Below are 22902 nucleotides of genomic sequence, written 5' to 3'. Positions count from 1 at the left end.
CAATGATTTTGTCCATCAACCAAAACCTGTGCTGGTGATCTTTTAAAAAAGCTCTGCTCTTGGCTTTCAGAAGAACATGTTGTTTCATTCCCCTAAAGAAGCTCAGAACATCAAGGAAAATAACATCAAGTGATAGTGGGTTCAAACATATTTCTAATCTTTACAACCCTTCAGTACTTACATTAAAAAAGTGAGGCATAATTTATTTCTGATGAAACAGAGTTGCTCAGCTTTCTGCTAATAGGATCCTCAGGGCAAAAGGGGTAGGGAAAGCACTGATAAAAGTAGAGAGCTTCATTTTGCTGGGGTTTTTTTTCTAGTCTGGAAACAATAAATTAATAATAGTGTTTACTCTGATTAGCGTTGATTTAGGATAAATTGTTCTCATTTAGAAAATGGGGAAATGAAATTCAGTGCCCAAGGGACAGAGAATGTAAATCTGTGCCAAAGGCTACAACTGAAGACACATTTACAGAGCCATTCTGAGTTCCTGGATTAATTCCAATCATTGCTGATAGTAGGGAGGCTGATATTCCAGTGCCATTTACCAGTTTCATGATGCAAGTTGCCACTCCTTTCTCCTCCTCTCTCTTCTCTTTCCTTTCTGCTCTCCTCCTGTCCCTCATAAAACTTATCTGCTTTTTTATTAATCCTTGAAGGGCCACTAGATTTCAGGCTTTTGGAAAAGCCAGTACAATTTTTCTCAGAGGTACATACCTATTTTTAATACTTTTAACTCATCCAAAATTATTCTTCTGCCAGCCAACCCTTATTCAATGCAGGAATTGAGCAGGAAAATGTCAGAGCCTTGAAATGGCATATTGTACTAGTAAAAAAGCAGGAATTCTCAGGAAAAGCATCATGAGAGCAACAGAAACACCATTATTCATCCAAAAAGACATCTTGGAAAAAAGTGTACTGTTAAAGGTATTTTCATTTCCTTAAAGTGCTGTGCTATCATCATACTTCCCACACTTGAAAACAAGGAGAGAGGGTACAAAACACAGCACTGGAGGTGCTGACAGACAGCAGAAGCTTCAGGCTAGTGCTGCATTTCCTGCTATGGAAAGTATCACTGTTTATTACCACTCGTTGAAATTTAATTTTATAGAGCATCTTTAAAAGGTCATCTTTAAAATGGGAGTATTATAGCTGATATTACTGATTATTTAGAACTTTGACAACACAAATCCTCAGTCTTGTTGCTTTCAATTATTAAAGACAAGGCATAAATCTGATTAATTCAGCTTTTTTTAATAAAAAGCAGTTTATTTTTTTGCTATGTATCTAGCCCAATCCTTTGCTTTGAGCTCCCTGATAAATACCTTTGTCTTGAAAATGGCATTGTATTACTGCACTGATGTACTCTTTCCCTCATATTGCATTTGCCACTTTCTAAGATGCCATATCCCTTGTTTTAGTCACTTATCACAGGTGCTGCTTTTAACATTTACAGACCATGCATGAAAGCAACAATATCTGCAAATATCAAACCAGAGACTAATTTAGAAAACAAAAACTGCACACCTAGAGTAGCACCCAAAGTAGTCAGTAGGCGTATCCCAATACATTATTCCTTATTTTCATCTTAATATTCACAGCAATTTGGTGCTGCTTCAAAATCCATTCCAACAAATCTTGGTGCCAAAATGGGCTTAGCACAATTGTGCAGGCTATCACTGCCTCCTTCACAGACTGTCAGAGGGACTTAGAGATACAGCTGGTCTGTTTCTTTCAAAGAAAACTGAATTAAAAGTGCATAGATGGTCAGTTTTAACCCTTAAAACCACGAGTTTAAACCTGAAACTCAATTTCTGCCCTGTTAATTTAAAGACACCTTTGTGACTTGTTCTGACAGCTTCTCCTCATGGGCACAAAGACTGTGCTGACTTGGAATGTTACCAATGGCTCTTGGTGTCCTTGATTAGGGGTTTCAGATGATCCAACAATGGCACAGGGATGAGCTTGATGTACTTTTTAATGGCTCTGTTTGTACCCATAGCACTGCTCTTTTGAAGGATTTTTGTTGTCAGACTTGGATGTGACAGCATTATGCAGGTACTGGCTGCTCCTCACCCAAATCAGTACTTGTAACTGTGCTGCTGGACTGGAGAGTGGCAGCCAGCAAACTCTTGGTTTTCACAAAGGGAAAAAAGAAAAAAGCCAGAGCAAGCAAGCCATAGCAGTGTCAAAGACCAGCCCCAAAGATCTGTAGAACCTAACCTATGCCTCCCACTTCTTGTCCCCTCAGTTGCACACACTGCCACAGGAATGTTCTAATAAATATTTAAATATTTATTATTTAAATATCTATATATTTAAAGATCAGTTTCTTAAAATTTTTAGATGAATTTGCAAATATACAAATAAAAGTTTAATCTTTAGAGTCTTACTGGTGTTAGATCCATCAGGTAGATTGAAGATCCCTTTCTAAAACTGAGTAAATGGCTTCAGATGTGACTTCATCTCTTTCTTAGCCTCACCATAATTTACATTTCACATGGAAAGACTAAAAGAAGAACAAATAAAACTGCAGAGGGACAAGCCCTACTATCAAATGAAGACTTTCTAGGATATTTAAGTCAGACATTTACAAGCAAATCAATAATAAATCAACACCACACATGGAAACTAAAGAAGGTAAGGATTGCAGGGTATAGATTTCATCTTCTCTTTACATTATGAATCTATTTACAGAACACTGTTTAAACACATCTTGAAGCAGAGAGATCTGGAACAGATGTGTGTTCCCAACTACGGGTCTCAGAAAGACCTGCTTCCTCTCACCTCCACCCATCCTGTGTTTTCAAGCTTTCCCAAAGTTTGAGACACATACTTCTGCATCACTTATTGTTGAGCTTCAGGCAGGACCTCAGAGTTTCAAGTTTGTCCAGGTCTAAATCCAGCAGAAATTAGGGATTCATCTGTCCAAGACCTCTTGGAATATCAATCCAATAGTTCCCTTCCACAAAGGCTCAGTCAGAGCCCACACAAGTGGGTGTTTTAACCACACAAGCCCAGTGTTTTAACAGCCAATTCTTTTTTCAATGCACAACCAGAGAAAATTAAAGCCCAGTTAGCAATTGGCACACAGACACGGGGCAGGTGATGCCTTGACTAAATGGTTTGTTTAGACCGACCAGGTCAAACTCAGGATGTCAAACTGCACTCAGAGAATGAACTAACAGTGATACACCTTCAGTCCTTGTCAGAAAGGTTTTCCAGACTGCTAGCTATAATGCAAGATTCAGTGAGATGTGTGATTTCACTTCTGCTCCTTGGACTCTTCTATATTTGATGCTGAAATTACAATGGACTTGTTCTGGAGGGAATGCTTGAATCAAGCATATCAAATAGATCCACCTGCTACTATTAAATAGCATTTGTAGTTTGCCCACTGTGATATCATCTCGTAAGTAAAGTTCAAAACCTATGAGAAAACCTGCTCTAATAAGAAATCCATTTCAACAGAAACACCAGGTTACATTAAAAAAAAGGATTGGTTTCTTAATACCTTTTTAAGTAGCTCTGGCTAACCTGCAGGGAAACATCCACATACCTTTAGCTATCCAGCTGCACCAGAAAAAGAGAGAACTTTAAAAATCACATTTTCCAGTATACTTGATTGAATTTTGTCATTCTGGTAAACAAGCAACAGCCTTCATGTAATCCATCACCAAAATTATAAATGACCCCTAAAATTTATAGTAGAAACAGATGTAAGCCTTAATTCTAGAAACAACTGTGACTCACCACTTTCCCTGAAGCATTCTGATTTTTAGTCTGTCATTCTAAACAAAAATCAGGAGCGTAACTCAGAGAATCAGATGTTTTTGAATTTGCTCCAGAGTGAGATCTTTGTGCCATCAGCACACTCACACAGCAGAATGATCAATGTATTTGACTCTAAACCCATGGCCTCTATAAGGCCTCCCAAGTTCTTTAATGGCACTTGCTTTCTGCTGGTAATAATTCCTTGACAGGATCAGCTTCATGGTAAGATGTGCAAAGCTTCAAAAGGCTCTAAAAAACAATTTCCACAAAAGCCTCTCTACTCATGCAGGCAGTAGCAAAGCTGCCTGCAAACTGACATTTCTGGAGTTTTTGTTCACACCATTTTCAGATGACCTTACCTATTATTTTTGTAAAATCTTTTACATATGTATTTTAAAAGGACTTTTGAAGGCAGGGCAGCTGGTTATGGAGAGCACAGTAATAGGAAGCAATAACATATCAGGAAGGAAAATGTCCTTTCAAATGCAGTTTGCAAACTCAACCTTGTTTGCTATATACTGCCTATTTTTTAAATAATGCACAAATCATCTCCAGTACCATGGAAATAATCAACACAGAATCAAAACCTGGAGCTTCTACTAGAGCACAAATCAAAAGCTGTTGGAATCCAACAGCTGGAGCCTGCCTCATTATTTCACTGCACTTTGATGTGCTTTTCAGCCAAGTATCTTAGAGATTTACTTACAGATATGTCTATCTACAAATTCTACATTGCTTACACATTATAGTTTCCAACAGAGATAAATACACTGAGTTCTCATTTAAAAAAAAAAAAAAGTCTTCTATTAAGCTCAAAATCCTGTAAATAGAGGAATTGAAAATCAGCTGCATCTAATGAAAGAATCAAGTTTGTTATTGACTTTGAGCTGGGAGTTTCCATTAGATTATCCATCATACTTTTATTATATGATCAACTGCCTAATTAATTTCATACTCATGCATTTAGGCAGAAAGCTGTATGTTTCAATGGGCTTTGCTATAATCCTGCACCTGCGGCCTCAGAGATTGAGACAGCTCTCTATCATAACTTTATACTGTGCCTATAATCATGTCAGCTGGAGTATGCTTCCAACTATCCAGGCTGTTGAAATATAACAGTATTTAATTTCTGAGGCACTAGAAAATTTGCATCTGTGGTTATGTATCTTTGGACTTTAATCAGATGAAAGTCACTGAGAGATATTAAGAGAGTTAGATACAATATTTTGCTCAGACAGTTTTAGTGGATGTATCAGACACTGTTTTGATTTTCCTTGCTTATCTAGTAATATGAACAGATGCAATCTATGCTATTGTATAATGAATGTTGATTGCCAACAGAATTTGATTTTGCAACCATTCTGTAGTGATAATTAAAGATAACTTGATATCCTATACAGTGATAGTTAAAGATTGCTTTGTATGCATTATTGCATAAATAAATGCCACAGAGAGAACAAAAAACTCTCTACAACTTTTTTATCTGGAATATATTTCAGGGCAAAAAAAAGTCACAAGTCTTAATAACACAGTAATCTTCATTGCAAAATTGGTGCCATTTATCCTTTATCTTCTTCTGGCTTATGGAGTTTACACAAAGCAAAGCTTTAGTAATTTAGGATTCATTGGCTGTACCTCCCCCAAAAAGGACAAGAAATGCAGTCTGATGGAAGCCATGCTGATCACACCAGGCCTGCTGGAGCCCATGGTGGTATCTTCTGTGAGTATAATGAGCTTCTGATGGGGCTCACATGTAGGAGAGAGCAGGTGCTTACTGCACCATTTGGAAACCTGAGTAAGCAAACATTTAAGTGTACTGTTTTCCACTAAAACTTCAACAAAATTCAGGTGTTCATACCATTATAATTTCAGCCAAAACAACACAGACTTGATGTTCAAACTAAATAACACACAAACTGTGATATAGGAGCCGAGTTGGAGTTGTCCTTTTCACATGAGTAGCTTAAGGAAAGCATGGATAGGCCCAGCCAAAGAGACTGGTAATTGCATTTTATTTTATTTTCAGATTGGGCATAAGGACTCTGTGGTTCTCCTGGCTAGTGGAAGAAATCTGCCTCAGCCCTGCAGCCACTGCTCTGCTCACATCTAGCACGTTCACTGGTTAGAGCATGTGTGAGATGACACAGAAATGCATCTTGATTCACTCAGGTGTGCACAGCACCAACACTGCATCCTCTGCACTCCCTGTGTGCCCAGGGAGGCAGAGTAGCAGAAACACCTTCCTTGCACTGCCACAACCTAGCCCTTGGCTGACTATCTTCAGCTTGTACAGCCTATTTCAGTAGCAGATATGGCATCAGCCCCATGGACAACAACATTATGCCTCCAAACTGAGGTGCCAGTTTGGGTAAGTTTTCTTTGGAGCAATGCAAGCCAGTGTTTGATTGCCATGGGTGCTATATCCAGCACTAAGTAACTCATGTGCATTTCCAGGGTCAATATTACATGATGATTTTTATCTCTGGAGTTTTATGTTTCACTTTTAATCATAATTCAGCAGAGAAGACAGCAACATCCTTAGTTCACTGGTCAATATAGTTAGCAGGTGAACTCCTTGTAAATGACAGATATGCTTTCACTGCAGCAGCTCTTCCTGGCTTAGAAAGGATGTGTCAGGTGTTGAAACTTGCCAATTAAATGATCTTCATTCTTGATGTGAGCTGTAGTCGTTGAGTACCTTGTGAGCTGAAATCTCCCTCCTCTCCTGCTCAGACAACACCTATACATCCCCTTCTGGATCACTGATAATTTGAAGCTGATAATTATTTCTGGTTTTTGCTAAGAAACTGAAGGATACCTGTGCCTCTGATGTATTTCCAGTGTGTCTTTGTGTTTGTCAGAAAGCCATCAGCCCCCTGCCATCTAAGAAAGCATTTCTGCTGACATTTTTCTTACGACTTGTCATTCCAATTTATAAAGTCACCTGTTGAGGAATTTTTATGATACCACCTACTTCCCATAGAGGCTACCACCTAAGCCTTGATTAGTTCACAGGAGATCAAACTCCCTAACAAGCTACTGTCAGTTGCAGTTTTTAAGACTAGAACTAGGTCAGGTTTATTACCTACATCAATTCTTTCATGTAGCACAGCTAAGACAAAAAAAAGGCTTTTAGAACAAAAAGAAATAAAGGAAAACAGGACTGAAAGTCTGACTCACAGATATAGAAATGCTTCTCATCTAAGAAGTGAAATGCCACAAATGATTTTTAAATCACCAAACCCCCGAGGCTGAAGCCATATAGTCTCCAGCTTTGACTAAGAGACCTTACAATAGTGCAGGAGGTTTTGTTACAAACATAGCATATGAGCAGAAGGGTTTCTAATATGGAATGCCTTAGATATTCATTCAGCAAAGGCCGTGGAAATGATTTTTGTTCTGATGAGGATAGAAATAGATTTACACAATATTGATCTTCTCCAAGTCTTGGGATTGCTCTGTGTAGTTTTGGAAGAGCTACACTACAACAGAAGCAATAGTCAAAGCTTTATAAAAAGCTGGTTTGTATCATATTTAATTACATTTTCTTTCTCTTTGCACCTCATGATAACCCATCTCTCCATGGAATCCCAGATACCTTTCTACAACTAACATCCATTTAGTGTTAAATCTTTATTTTGATGTTTTGGTATTTCAGGTTCTGATTCAAGAAATTCAAAGAAACCGAGGGATCGCAGTACCTGTTAAAAAAATCTAGGGCTTGTGATTACATTCCAAGAGTTTTTGTGGTTTTTTTATTTGTACTGACCAGCCAACCTATATTTGACCACTATGTACATAGCTAGGGAGAGAAGCAACCAAACACAGAGAACCTAATTTTTGGGTTGTTTGTTTTAAATTTTGTTCCTTTTAGTGGCAGCACCAGTGGTGCTCACATTTTCAGGCCATCAGCTGCTCAATGCTTAAGCAGAGAGCAGCTGACAGCAGATAGGTTAAACCTGCTTTTCCAAAAGCACTGACAAAATTATGGCTGCAGCATCTAAGGGAGAATTCTAACAAACCAAACAGATACTGCAATACAAAGTCTAAAGGAGTTAATAAGGAAAGTTAAAGCTCTTAGGTAATCATAAATTCCTATTGTGGTGGTGTAATAATCATTATTAATCCTCTTGCTTGAGCTCAGAGTTTGGGGATAAGCCATGGAACTAGATACAGATGGCTTTAAGATATGCTTTGCAAGAACAGCCATCCCAGGAGACAGCATGACTTAAACACATTTTTGGGTCATGTCTCCTCTCCTGTACACTCCTTATTCCTGCCAGTACTAATTAATGTACAAGATCAGACAAACACTGCCAGTAAGTGTGTGACAAGCAGCCTAAATGGGAAGCTTTCCTAACAGGAATGAAACACACGGGAAGTGGGATGAGGGGTAGACAAAACACCATTGTACTGATTTTGCCATCTATATCATGTCAAAAAAGCTATAAAAAACAAGGCAGAGCCTTGTGGGTCAGAAGGCTCAGCTCAAACACAGAATGCTCCTGCAAAGCCAGTTTAAACCACTGAAGGACTAAAGCTGTCCATCAGCTTCCAACTCCACACATGCCAACAAGACCAGATAAACAAACCAAGAGAAAAATCCTTCCCACGGGTCCTTTTCTTCAGCAGCTCCAGGCCTCCTATTGATCACCATCTCCTCCTCTTGTGAAAGAGAGCAACACAAAAAGGAACAAAGCCCACCAGTGGCTTTACCTAGCAACATTTGAGAACAGAACCCGACATCTTTCCTCCTGAAATCTATCCTATCCTGAAATCTATCCTGATCATGTGTCAACTCTTGCTGGCTTTTTGCATAAATTCTTCACTTCAAGGGGATGGGTAACAACACAGCTGATCTTCCAGTGAAACCTCTCTGAGGTGACACATGATGCCCCCAACCATAACTAGGAGCTTTGAGAACAAAGATTGAATGCTCTCTTTGTTTTAGAAAATAACCCAAAACCAAACCTAAAACAAAATACAGAAATGCAAAGTATTGAAGATAGCAGCTGATGGGCATCCCATACTTGGGAATCTCAATGGAATGAGGAACTGGGGAGCTCTAACACACAAAGGACAGTGCCAGATCACCTTGGGGAGTTCTCCTAACAATCCCATTCCCATGGTCAATTAGGACTGTATCTCACAAGAATGAGGTTTTGGGATTACCTATCTGAGGATAGGAAGAAGTGGGGACTAACCAGTGCAGACTGGACTGTAGAGGCAGAAACCAAACCTAGCCAAAAGATGCTGTGGTGATAAATGGCTGGAAACAAAAAAATCAAGCAACCAAAACACCCAACAAACCCAGGCAGACAGGCGGTCACCTTCTTCTAACCACAGCACCCCAAGCAGAAGAAAAGCTCTAATTTTTGTGTCAAGACAAGTTAGTTCCACTTTACCAAATGGAGGCAAAGTTCTTGCTTAGGAAAAAAAAATAAAAAAATTAATCAATACTCTTAAATATGGCAGGTCTAAAGACAAGAGCAGAAAGCAGATGTTTAAAGAATAAAACCAATCCTCCCCAAAGCAGAATTTGTTTTAAAAAGTAAATAAATATGACCATCCTGCTCCTATTCCAAAGGGGAAAAAAGAACCATAAAAACCTTTTAAAACTCCAAAGAAGTTTCTGAACCCACAGATCCTTTGCCCTCAGAATCCTTGCTCGTGTGATGTATCTCTACTATTCTTTATGTACACTGCATCTGTATTCACAGGGATGCATTGTTGTACACACACATTTCCCAAAGCTCTCCAGCTCCTGTTTTTCACTGAAGCATTGGGATCCAGCCTTGCATGAGCCTGCAGCACTCCAGATGGGTCACAGAGCCGTGCCAGCAGCCCTGCTCAACATGGCAAGATAATTTTACAGTCTTCTGTTTAAACATTGTGCAGTGAATATGATTTCTGATTCAAAATAATAATGACATATGGCACAGCTTTAATAGCACTGCCATTTTGGATGGAATGGAGGGATTTTTTTTTTCTTTTTAATTTGCTTTATTAAAACACAATATCTGCCTTAGCTACTGAGAACAGACAGCCAAGAGTAACGAGGATGACCTATTCAACATGGAAATTTTGTGCAAAGGCCTTCTGTGCAAGTTGGCTAAATCATGTAACAGGCACAGGAGTTCAAAGGTCTGAAAAAATGACAAAACATTAACAACTCTCTATCTCCTTAAATTTAAGAAGCGTGGTCCCAGGGTTTGCCTGACTCCCTTTCTCTCTCTCTCTTTTTCTTTACTACTTTTTATTTCTATCAGAATACCTGATTGGGAATTAATCCTTGACAACCTTTGAAACCATTAAAATATTCAAGATAATTTTCCTCCATCCTCCAAAATGTAGCTGTACTTTGGGCAGGTGTCATGCATTTGACTTGTACTCCCTTTACACAAACTCAATTATTGCACAAGTCATTTTATCATTTAAAGAAGGGAAGGAATTCAAGAGCTTGAAAGAGCTGCAACACAGCAGATCAACATGCTGGCAGTGAGTGACAGTTTAAGACCCTCAATCCCACAGCTGAAATATGAAAATTATTTTTCAAATAGCAAAACTGCATAACACAGAAATATCACTTCATTCCTACTCTCACAAGGAGTCTCCTCTCCAGTTGTACAACTTTGAACTTCACTCACACACTTGAAATTAGCTCAAGTTTCTTCTACTCCTACCATTACCTCCTAGGATTCAAATTCTTTGCCTTTTCTTTGTCCAAGTCTTCCAAAATGGAGATTGTTCTAATGCAGCTTTACCTAAAAACACAGCCTGAATGTAGTAGGTAAAGTAATGAGGAGGTTAATTCAAATTGAATTTTAAAAAACCCAGAAAAAATATTGGAAGAGTCATCATTAGTGTTTAGGAAAAAAACCCAAAAAAACAAGAACCTAATTATTTTATGTAAGTTTTGCCTATTTTTATTTGCTTGAATATTTGCATAATTCCTCTATGTCCCAGCTACAGGCCCTCAACCAGCCACCACATATCTGGGTGCAATTAAACAGAGGAGTCATACTCCAGCACGATGTTTACAGAATTACCAGCACCCAGCTGCATTCAGTGCATTTCCTTGCAATTACATGGTATTTTAATTAAAAAACAAGGGATATATGCAAGTGGTTTAAAGGCTTCTTCAACAGAATTTGTTACTGCTACATGGGAGCTAATGGAAGTAGTGGCTTTTTTCTTAATATTGCAGTTTAAAAAAACCACAATCATGTAGTTTAGATTACACAAGCATTAGGAAAAGCAAAGATGTTTTCTTTAAACAGGTATCAAAAAAATACAGTCCATATTGCTGTCCCTCTCTTTCATCATGAGGAAGACTCCTCACCATTTTCAGTCTGCCTTAGGGCAGGGTGAGAATCCACAATGCAGGAAAGAAAAAGGAAAAAAGTGTTCTGCAATTCTCTCAGCCACTCTGAGCTGCACACTGCAAACACCACACATCAATAAGCCTTGCTCAGGTGTGGATGAATGAAACCTTGCACTCTTAAGAGCCTGAGACAGAACAGCAGAGATTCAGAGCTCTCCCTCTGTCAAGCCCACTCCATCACCTTCCCCATTAGAACCAGAAGATGGAGAGCAGAGATGAGACAAAGCCCCCCCACAGTCTGCAGCCCCCATGAACCTGTCCCACCTGAGAGCCTGCCTTCCCTAATAAAAGGGTTCTTGGGCTTAAACTTCCTACTGGATCTGTGCATCTGACCTCCACACCTCCCTAAAAACATCTCTCCAAGATTCCACTTATCTTTTCAAATCTGGGGGCTCTCTCCTATCTTGATCCTTTCTCTCTCTCCAGCTCTGAACGGTTGAAGAAAAGCAGCTTCTCATAAATCCTCTGCTTTCCTTCCTGTCCAGCACTGCATCAGTAATCTTTAACAAAGCAGCTTATGGAATAGCATCCACAAACTGTGGAACAATTTTCAATTCCTGCACAGTGCTATGAATGGCCTCAAAAATAAGAAGAGATGGTGACCTATGAAGTAGAAATCTTTTGAAAATTGTGTTTTCCTGTTTTGCTTCCCTGCAACTTTACACTTGAATAGATTAGTCATTTAGCAGCATAACTGCAGTGTAAATCTGAATATTTTAAAGCCCTGTTTTTGAGAATTGGTTTAATAAATATTCTGGAAAACAGATACCTCCCTTGTGACTTGTCTGTGCAGAGTACTGTCCGCTGAGCAATGTTTATAAAAAGGGAAATCCTTGGAAACTGTTTTGCTTTGTTTCCAGCCTGTAGCATGCCTTGCTTCTCAATTCTTCAGAGGGATGAGATACAGCTGTAGTCTGGTGTTATTCTTCTAAAGCATTAAAGCATAAAATTACCATTTATTGCAAGGTGTAAGACAAATTAAATAAGAGACAAAAATCTAAGTAAAACTTTTTACTTCTAATATAACTTTATTTCTTTAAAGAGACTATATTCAGGTTGCTGATGACTTAGAGAAAGAATAAAACTGAACACCTAGAATAGCTTGCATCTACTTTGAATTGTTATCACCAATCAGAAAAATGATATTATATGCCTTTCAAATATAATGTGAAATTACTGGAATCATTCCAACTTCAAGATGAAACCTTAAACTGTATGATCACAATGGAGAAATTAATTCATCAACTTTACTACTGGATCAGAAGCTCTGTTTAAAGGAAGAATGAGATAAAAAGAGAAAGGATGGTTCTACAGGGAAAGTCTGGCACTCCCCATCACTTCACCTGGCACAGAAGCTGTGTTTATAATGAAAAGACAAAGTCAGAAAGGAGGAATAAACTTCACTGGTCACTGGTAATACACAGTGGTAAATGGAGATTGAAAGACAGCCTTTCATATTTATTGTACATTTGACAATGCATAACAGCATGATTATAGAGACAGAGTGCTCCATTTTTTCCCCAGAAAATAACCTAATTTTCATTTTAAAAATCCATTTTTTGTCCCCTTTTTGTATAAAATTCAAATTCCATTGTTTGTCCACATAACTTCTGGAAAGCAAGCCTAATGTTCTACTTGCCCTCAAACTTCTCTTTCCCATACTGAGAAGCATTTCAGGAATATGCTTCAGCTCTCCTTATAATGACCTGAAGGACAACCTAAATGCCACCAGGCCCAGGCACTGCCACCTGCACTCCGTGGTTGTGACACTCTCCCTCCAGGAAAGCAAAGGAGACAGCTTGAAGACACAAACTCTAAAAGCAAGCATCAACAGGAGTTTAAAGGTGTTCCTGCAATCTTAATCTGGTAATATTGTAAAAATAAATTAGATATAGCCTGACATCCACTTCATCCTGTGAAAGAGGATAAGAGCAAAAATATTGAAGAACTGCTTTGTAATGCACAGCTGTAAGAAACAATCCTCTGGATATCTGACCCTGGAATGATAGAGATATGTATTTTCCTTTAAATCTGTCCTTTTTTCATATACCCCTTTGTCCCACAGCATTCAATACAAGCACATCTCCAAACAAAAATAATTCTCTGCAGAATGACATTGATAATTACTTAGTTCATCAGCAAGGACTCAACAAATCAGCCTGAGGGAAAACAAAAAAAACATTTGAACCATCTGCTTTCTTCCCTCTGGGTGTGAAATAAGGGTGGAATCAATAAGGGTGGTACAAAATGCTCTGCTCACATGAAATCACTGGCTTAGAAACACAGAATATTCCCAATAAATGAGCAGGTCATGTAAGAACCCCAAAGCTAAAATGCAGGTCAGCCTGTGCTTTTCCATCTCTAGTCACCTTTCCAATTACCCCTCATTCCTCTCCTCTTAACTCACCCTTCTTCCCTCATTTGATATCCTGTTCCTCTCCTTGTCTGCATTTGAATTAAACTGTTCCACCAGTTTGCTATTCTGCTCAAAGTCCAGGTGGACAAAATAACAACTGAAGGAGACATTTTTTCATTAGCTCAAGTGCTCATCAAACAGAAGCCTTGAACAGCCAAGGGGAACAAACACAGCCACAACTGTGTTAAGGTTTAATTTACAAACCCAAAGCAACAAACAACACACACACAACTCCCTGCCTAACCAGTAAATTTAGGCTCCCTCCAATCCAGGTTCCTGTCTAAATTGTGTTTTAAAGATAATTTGGAAGCTCTAAGGCCCACGATCACACTGAATACAGTTGCAAGTCATATTAAGTGGTTAAGGTTTTTTCTGTATAGACAGAGAAAAGCAGTGTGTGATCACTGTCCCTGGTGCAATATTCCTGGATTAATAAAACAGCAGGACTCACACGGCTTGCACACAAACAGTAGGACAAACTGATTCCATGAACATTTCCAATCACATAATAGAGGAGTTGCTATGTATACTCACTCCCACTCTTAAACTTCTTAAATAGCTAACAATTTTGTGTCAAATGCAAAGTGGAGATGTTCCAGTCCAAACCAATTATTTATTTTTCCAAGAGCATGGACTCCAATGTGAAATTTGTCTATGTAAGCAGTAAGCTTCAGGAAAATCTGCAATGTCCTTATTCTAAATTCCAAAAGCAATAATTAAATCACCTAATCTGACATTTTTACCCATTGGAAAAAGGAGAACATATTAAAATCCTTATGTGGTTTATTGTGCACTGAAAGGTTAGCAACATTTTTGGCATGCATCACTTATTAATTCCTGAAAGTCTGAAGGACTTTACTGCACATTTGCAGTACCTAACACACCTGGGTTCTGGCAAGTGGAGAGCAGCTGGACATGAAAACCATGTTTCTCTCACAGCTACTGCAAGACCATTTTATTTCCACTGAACAGTGGGAAGAGGATGAAAACTGCACAGAATCCACAACAGGCACAACCACATTCAGCCAGGAGCAGACACTGTGTCATACCAAATCCCCTTGGTAAAGAAACCTCCTTACAAGAAACTGGATATTAATTAGTTTAAACAATGATAAATTCAGTGCTTAAGTTTTATATTTCAAAGGGTGTAGCAACTGCCTGGAGGTCACCACAATAATAGGTTTCCACCTGGTTCAGCTAACATGCAGTTTCACAAGAGTTAGTTTTTCTATGACTTTTTAAAAATTCTTCATTTTCAGTTGCTTTTTTTCAGTCCAGGTGTCCGGTATGAGTACACAGGCAGAGATTCCATAAAAGGTCTGATAGAGTTTCTCAGGTTGTTTGACCTTTTGTTATTATTTTACTTTACTACTTTTTACTACAGTCACAACCAGGTATTGCACTACATTTTACCTTTCAGCATGACACAGAACTCACTGACATCACTGTTCATTTTGCTACTGCATGAGTGAGAAACTTATATCTACTTCTGTGAACAAAAATTTTGCAACCAAAGCTCTTGAGTTATGCACTGTTAAACTAAGATTTAGTTAATGAAGCAGCATGAATCATTCATTCCTTTTGTGATTGAATATCTAACACTGCAGTACAAGTGTGCAACTGAGAGACCAGGGATCAATGTAACTGATTACAAATTTAAGCACTTGCATCATGAACCAGCAGCACTGAAATGAACAGAACTCAAAACACAAACCTCCACAGGCGCAATATTCATCTACCAGTTACCCTGTTTCTTTGAGAAGCATGACAATCCACAGGTTAACACACCTGTAACATGCCACAAAGTCCTGAACTCAGTTGCTTCTTCATCACAGATTTCTCATACAAATTGGACAACTCAGAAATCATAGCTCTGATTTTGGAGGATTTGTTCTCTGAAGGACATGAAGGCATTTCACAACCATGTCTGAGGCAAAATCCAAATGTACACAAATTAGTTTTATGCACAAAATTCAGGCTTCTAATCTTTATTTGTACTGCCTATGGTGATTAAGAACGAGAATCTCTTTGGTTTCAGCCAGCAGACTGCACAGCACAGAGGACTCTGGCAACTGTCCAGTACTCCACTACAGTCAAGTAAGGTTTTACATGGAGCAGTGTCCCTTAAGAATAACTTAAGAAAGATGACACGACTCATTATAGCACTTGCTAAAGAGAAAATTTAAAATAGATCTAAATCTCTAGTGTACCTCTTGTTCTCTTGGAATAGCAACTATGCTTTTAATACATAACCATTTTCCATTACTGAATTTGCACTGTATTAACCCATATTTAAATACCAACACACACATGCACCTAGACATTAAAGAATTCCTCAAATTATCATGTAGCACATTTACTGTATAAGTTAAATACTTCACTATCTGTGTATTCACCAGAAAAGCATTTAAAAATATAAGCCTGAGGATAAAGGGGAGGAAAAAACCAAAATAAATTAAGAGTGCTATACTATATATATCTGATATATTGGATATACAATCTGTGATTTGAGCAAAACAACCAACTGCAATGCTACATCTCAATTAGTTTTGTTCAGTGGGGTGGCCTGAAGCAATTTTTATACTTTACAGAAAAGACTGACACTGTGTCAGGGCCTAGACTGTCAAATGTCACCTGCTCATGGTGTTTAACAAAGAGTTCTGCCACGTGCAAACCCCACACAACATGTTAATAATGATGTATTTCAATCTGGGAATGATATCAGAAAGAAGGAAAATTTATGCACAATAGTTTTTGTCTTTTCTTTCTGATCACATTCCATTGGTCTATCCCATCACCTCACCCAAGCAAGTGGTGCCTTTACTATGACTCAAGTGGATTTGTTTTAATAGAACTGTTTAGAGAACTGCTCTTTTCCCTGTGTGTGACAGTGCACTGACTTTCCATGCCCAATTTATTCCACCTAAGGGGGCCAATGCATTCATTTTAGAACAGAATAGACCAGACTATTTTAGTTGGAACAGTGCTCATCTCCAACTGCCTGAGCTGCTCAGGACTGACCAAGGAAGGGTCCAAATGCCTCTTCAACACGGCAGGCCTGATTCTGTGAGCTGCTGAGTCCCTCTGCAAGGCAACTCCTCCCACAACAGCACCCCATGGTTTGCCTCTCAGCACACTTGCTAACGGAGCATTCAACTCCTTCCTGCCAGCACTGACCAATGTGCTGAGGAGCACTGCCCTGGAACTGAGCCCTGGGGAACAGTCCTGGTCTGCAGGCAGAGCCAAACACTGCTCCTTCAGCCCTGCCCTTCAGCCAGCTCCTCACAGAGCTCATCCCACATTCAGGCAACTTGTTGTTCAAAAGGAAGCTCTGATGGGCAGAACCACTGGCATTACTAAAATCCTGAAAAATTACATGCACCACCTTGCCTTTATCCAGCAGGCAGGTGACCTTAGCGTTGAAGAATATCAAATTAATTAAACAGGACTTTCCCTTGGTGAACCCCTGTTAACTCTGCCTGTTGACAGCATTACTCTTGAAATGTTTTTACAACAGTACCCAGTATAACCTTCCCCAAAATTTTTCCAGGAACTGAAGTTAGACTAACAGATCTGTAGTCCCCTGGGGTCTTCCCCCACACCCCTTTTGTAAATTTGGATAACACTGGCAAGCATTATTGTAAATTGAGATGATATTGGTTAGCTAGTTTTTATGAAACTCTACCAATATCTGTGTACCACACAGGATTAAAAAATAAATAAATACAGTTTTGAGAATGGGATACTATATATTACATATTGTATACATTATCATGTATATAAAGTTATTTTATATTTTAAAAAAATACTTGGAGAAACAAAGAAATTAATCTGTTTGTATTTTCTTAGAAATGATCCTTCCTCTTCCCTAACCTTTTTTCATAGTTTTCAGTGTTTGGTCCTCACTGAAACGTTGTGTATTAGCCAGACCAATGGGCAGACAGGTAGATCAACAAATCAGATGAATGGCCACGTGTTTGTACAAAGTATGAGAGTAAAGAAAGAAAATTAACCCTGCATCTGCTAGTTCCATTATTTCATATTCCCATTTTCCATTAACATTCACTCAGCAGATATACATATTTTTTTCATGGCAAATGGTATGGGGGGGAGGGAAAAGTGCATTTACTCAGAAAACAACACAGCTTTTTCAAGTGTCAAGACACTTGCCATTCTTTTGCTTTACCTCAGCTTTTAAAACTCACTCATTATTGAGAGACCTACAAAATTGCCAAATACATTTTAACATTTCAGAAGACCCAGCCCTTGCCCAAACTGCATTTTCTCTCCTGTATCAGCAGTTTCACTGCTGTGTCTGAGTGCTTGCTGACATGCCACCAGGCATCTCTTCCTGTTGACGATTCTGACCTTTATTAATTCAAATCTGTGCAATCTTCACCACTGATCTGTCAAAACTGACACCTTGTCACACTAAGATTTTGCAGGGAGCATTCTGAAATAGTTCACAGGACATTACACTGAATCTACCTGATACCCAGAGAGGAAATTTCCATCTTTTAGCTATTTATTTTATATTTCTCTGGCAGGATAGCCATACATGCTGCAATTAATTTGCAAAACAGCTCAATACTCCAAAAGACTACAACCAATCCTCATAAGTGACCACAAGTGACCATCTGAATAACATTAATTTGTTTTTATAAAGTAGTTTTCAATAGTACAGGTTTTTTTTCTGCTTAAAACGTATCCCTAAAGATAAACAAATCTGAACATCTTGAAGTTGAACCAGGTACAGTTTGAGGCCTTTACTCACAGGTTCAGTGTATAAATGTACTTCACAGGAAATAAAACAGCAGGTAAACAGTACAGCCCTTTTAGTATGGTCTTTTGGAAAAGAATCAAGATTTAGAGACAGCTCTGCCTAAAATATTCCACAGGCTGAACTATTGTACAAGCAACAGCAACAATGGTCAGTTGTGGCTGCATTAGGCACCTTCAAGACTGACATTCCATCAGGTCTTTGCACTAATTCCCATGACACAGCAAACTGCTGCCATAAATATTCTTGCCTAGTTATAACATGAGAGTGGTATTTTTTTTTTTATAACCACCTAAAGCCAGCTTAACACAAAAGGGTAATATTTCTGAGCATGAGCTACACAGTAAATGCTTTAAACAATATTATTTAAGTCTCTTAAAAATTATTACTTTTACATTTTAAGTCCTGTACAGTGTGGAATAACCTCTGAAAGATGAATGTGTATGAACACCTCACTATAACTAAGGCAGACTGACTTTTTATCTGCTGTAACTACACTGAAACCAGGTGAAGGAGGAACTGAACTCACTCAAACTGAGGCTGTGTCAGAACCTGCAGGGCTTTATTGACAAGACAATTCCCTAGGTGGAACATCACAGCTGGACTCAGTCATTGTTCTCAGCATGGGTGTACTCCCATTAATGAGGACATTTTGGGGAGTCACAGAGTGGCTGCAGAAATGTGCAGGTTGGACTTTCCTCAATGACCTAGAACATCCCCTCAGCATCCCACAGTCTTTAACATCCTCTTGAGGAAAACATACCTTTTATTATTTGATGCATTCAGAAATAACTTTCTGTGCCAATACACAAGGATTTCTGAAATGCCAAGTGCAGCTGGGAAACTCATGCTGTTGGGTGTTTATGTTTATTCAGAGGACATCCTCTCCAAGTTTGATTCCTGACAGAAATTGTACTGTATGGCTAGTGTGATCTTTGGGCCTCTCTAAAGCCACCATTTTGTGTAAGGCAAGGTTTTTATTTCCTGTCTCTGAAGAGATCAGGGTGAAGGAAAGCACAGACAAGTCAGAATTACAGACCAATTACAGACCACTCAGCTGTGCTGCAGCCCTGGGCAAACTGATAGAACAAATACATTAAAGTAACTATTTATAAGCACTTGCAGATTAACCATGAGATGAATAGCCACCAACAAAATTTTCTTGAGAGAAAATCACTTGTTTGACAGTTCAGTCCAACTTCCTTCAACCCAAACCTGGCAGCTAAAAGGAAAGCAGGCAATGTCACATTTTGACTTTAGTAAACCTCTCAACAATATCTAGCCAGATTGTCTTGCACCAGCTGGACAGACAGGTTATGTGAAAACCCTGTAAGAGTGGTGAAAAGCCCTTTGGATAACCATTAGGCACATTTCTGCATGTCCCAGTAATTATGGCCTGTCTTCAGCTGCAGCAAAAAGATTCCAGTTAAATGCTATTAGGAGGTTTCAAATCCAGGAGACAACAAAACAAAACTGAATTGCGTAACGAGGTCAGGGTGAAACATAACTAACAGCAGATGTGAAGGAGGACAGCATATTTGTTTTTCAGGATTTCTGACTTGATTTCAAAAATAGAAAATTAAAAAGGAGTGGTGAATTCACTTCTTAAAAAGTACATTTAGATTATTTACTCCTAGTCCTATTTGCTCCTAGCCCAACTTCTTCATCATCTTCTCAAGTCTTTTTCACATCTGTAAGAAAACATTGGTAGAAGTTTGGAAGAAAAATAAAGTGAGATACAAACTAAATCCTGTAAATTGCAGGCCCCTTCTAAAGTTATTGCAAATTTAATGATAAAATGAAATCCACATAAAGCACCAATTTTCTAAAGTCACAATTCCCAATGAGACTGAAGAGTGGTTGCCACTTGCAAGGTATGTTAATCAACTAAGGCAACCTCCAAATTAAACACCATAGTTTATCCTAAATGCCAATAAATATAGTAATCTTAGGAAGCATGACAACATGCTGTGAACATTCCCCATGAATTGAAATAATTCTTAATTCTGTTACCCAAGTAAAAGTCAATCTTAGGAGTGCCAGTTATTTATCAAATTTTCTTGATGGTTCTAGCTCTTGATAGTAGCAGGACCAGACTGATAGCATGACACTGCACAGCCTGAGAAGTCTGTAAATAAGCTGATTTATCCCCAGCAGCAGCACTTAGCCTATACAGGAAGCAGAAAATTCTCTTTCATAAATCTTAAAAATATTGAAAATACACTACAAATAAAAAAAACTAGGCAAGAATAAACTAAACTTTGCTGTCAGAGCCATTAGGTGAATAGGATTTGGTAAATCTGCTGGGAGAAAAAAAAAAGTAACAAATCAACAACAAACTGGTAGTATCAGCATTGCAGTAGTTCAGAACACGATCTAGATTTCAGCTACCATCACTGTAACATGTGATTATTCATTGTCATGAGTAGGGGGGGACACATGTAAGGCTGTGTCAGTCAGTGCATCTGCATTGACACCTCCATGAAAACACAGGGAGTGCCTCATACACAACTTACTCTGTGGATCATTCATCCATAGCTCAGTTCCTGACCCAAAACCAGCCCCCTGGGCCAAAGAGGGCACTTTGTCATGTGCTGCACACAGAACCAGGTCTGATTTCTCACAGTGAGAAAACGGCAAATCACGAGCCTCAACTCTTCTGAGCTTGGCATAAAACACACTCAGTTCCATCAAGTGCAGTTCACAGCCTGGGAAGTCTGAAGTTAAACACAGTTAAACACCTTCCCTCGTCTCCAGGATGAAGCCTTTTCCTTGATAATGTTTTGTTTTTAGACAAAGAATTTGCCTAGAGAACTGATCAAAGAAATGATCTGTTGGACAAGAAGATGAAACTGCATATCTTCTTCTCTGATATATTATTAAAAGGTATCACTGTACCACACACTTCATATTTCTATTAAGGATCTAGCTACTCAACCAGAGATTGTTGTTGGGCTTTTTCCTCCCTTTTTAGAACTGAAACGGGTGTTAGAGGGTCTTTCCTACCTGCCTTTTTGTTAAAGGTGGCTAGCTTTGAAGCAAGTATCTCTGAAATGAGGCAGATGGTGTATCCTTTGAAGTACCAGCTTATTCAAAGCAGAAGCAAAAAAGGAGAAACAGCTCTATTGCTGTTACTTTATTATGCAATGCTCTTTTAATCTCATAGGGATGACCACTGGGAATCAGAAGATGAAATCATAATTCCTCCTGCCACTGCTTTGCAAAAAGAGAAACAGAGCTACAAGGAATGGCTTCAGGCTTCTCAATAGAGTGTATATGGAAGAAAAGCCCATTGTAATGATCCACTGTCTCACAGTGACAGAGTGGGAATGCCTTTATGGTTTTTAAATCATCAGGAACTACACAAGTTCCTGCACTCCTGTCTAAAGAAAGATGACACAGTAGAATCTGTTCAAAGGATCAGTCTGAAGAGACCAGAGTCTGTCTTCCAGCATCAGGACTGGGCCAGCAGTATCACATATTTGACAGGTTAGTATAACCAGATCCAAAAAAAGCAATATTTTGTTAAAGTGACAGGACAAGAGGAAACGGCCACTAGTTTCACTAGGGGTGGTTTAGGTTGAGTATCAGGAAAAACTTCACTAAAAGGGTGGTGAGGCACTGGAACAGGCTGCACAGCAAAGGGGTGGAGTCAGCACCCCTGAAAGTGTTTAAAAGATGTGCAGATGTGGCACTTGGGGATGTGCTTTAGTGGTGACTTGGCAATGCTGAGTTAGCAGCTGGGCTAAATGATCTAAAACTTTTCTTCCACCTAAACAATTCCAGGTTGCTATGACTGAAAGATGCCAGTCCAAGCAAAAAATGTGCACAGAGAATATCAGACTGCTTTTCAGAAAGACAAAAATGTGAGATTCTCCTAAGGACCAGTTTCCTCAGATGCTGCAATAAAAAGGAAAGACACCTGAGGAAAAATCTCTTTTGGTGACAGCAGGTTCCCATGAACTGAAAGTGGTGCCTGCTGGCAAAAAAATGTTAGCTTGGGATCCCAGCAGGGAACATTGAAAAACTTGCAGTGGCTAAAAGCTTTGGGTTTTGTAAACAAAAAGATATTTTGCCAGCCAAATGGGGTTTTCTAAGTGCTTGCAGCTCCAATATAAAGAATAATCTAAAAAGAGTAAACAGTGTATATCTGCAGGTACCAAATTCTTTTTTTTTTCTCACTTAAATAATTAAACTGAATCTTCTTAACTAATGAAATTATTTAAAAACATCGGAGTCACATTCCAGCCAGCATAAGCAACTGGTTTTGCCTCAAGTGAAACGTTCAGTGTAGTAGATTTTATGATTTCCTCCTAAAACTTGTTCTGTCATGTCTGCAAGAGAGTTATTTTTAGCTGAGACATGAAATAGTAAAAAAAATAAATATACATGCAAAGCTTCAAGCAAAATGAATAGTGACTCATCAGTCTGAAACTGCTCTTGTAGCAAGAGGAGTCAATGGAATAGGAATTGGCCAATGGTGCCTTTTCTTAGCAATAAAAATACTCCAGAGTTCTCAAGTTATATGCAAAACTGGCAGAAGTAGTA

Source organism: Haemorhous mexicanus, chromosome 15, assembly GCF_027477595.1.
Source record: "Haemorhous mexicanus isolate bHaeMex1 chromosome 15, bHaeMex1.pri, whole genome shotgun sequence".
In the NCBI taxonomy this organism is placed as follows: Eukaryota; Metazoa; Chordata; class Aves; order Passeriformes; family Fringillidae; genus Haemorhous; species Haemorhous mexicanus.
The sequence above is the reverse complement of the archived record's forward strand: the minus strand, read 5'-3'. Positions refer to the sequence as shown.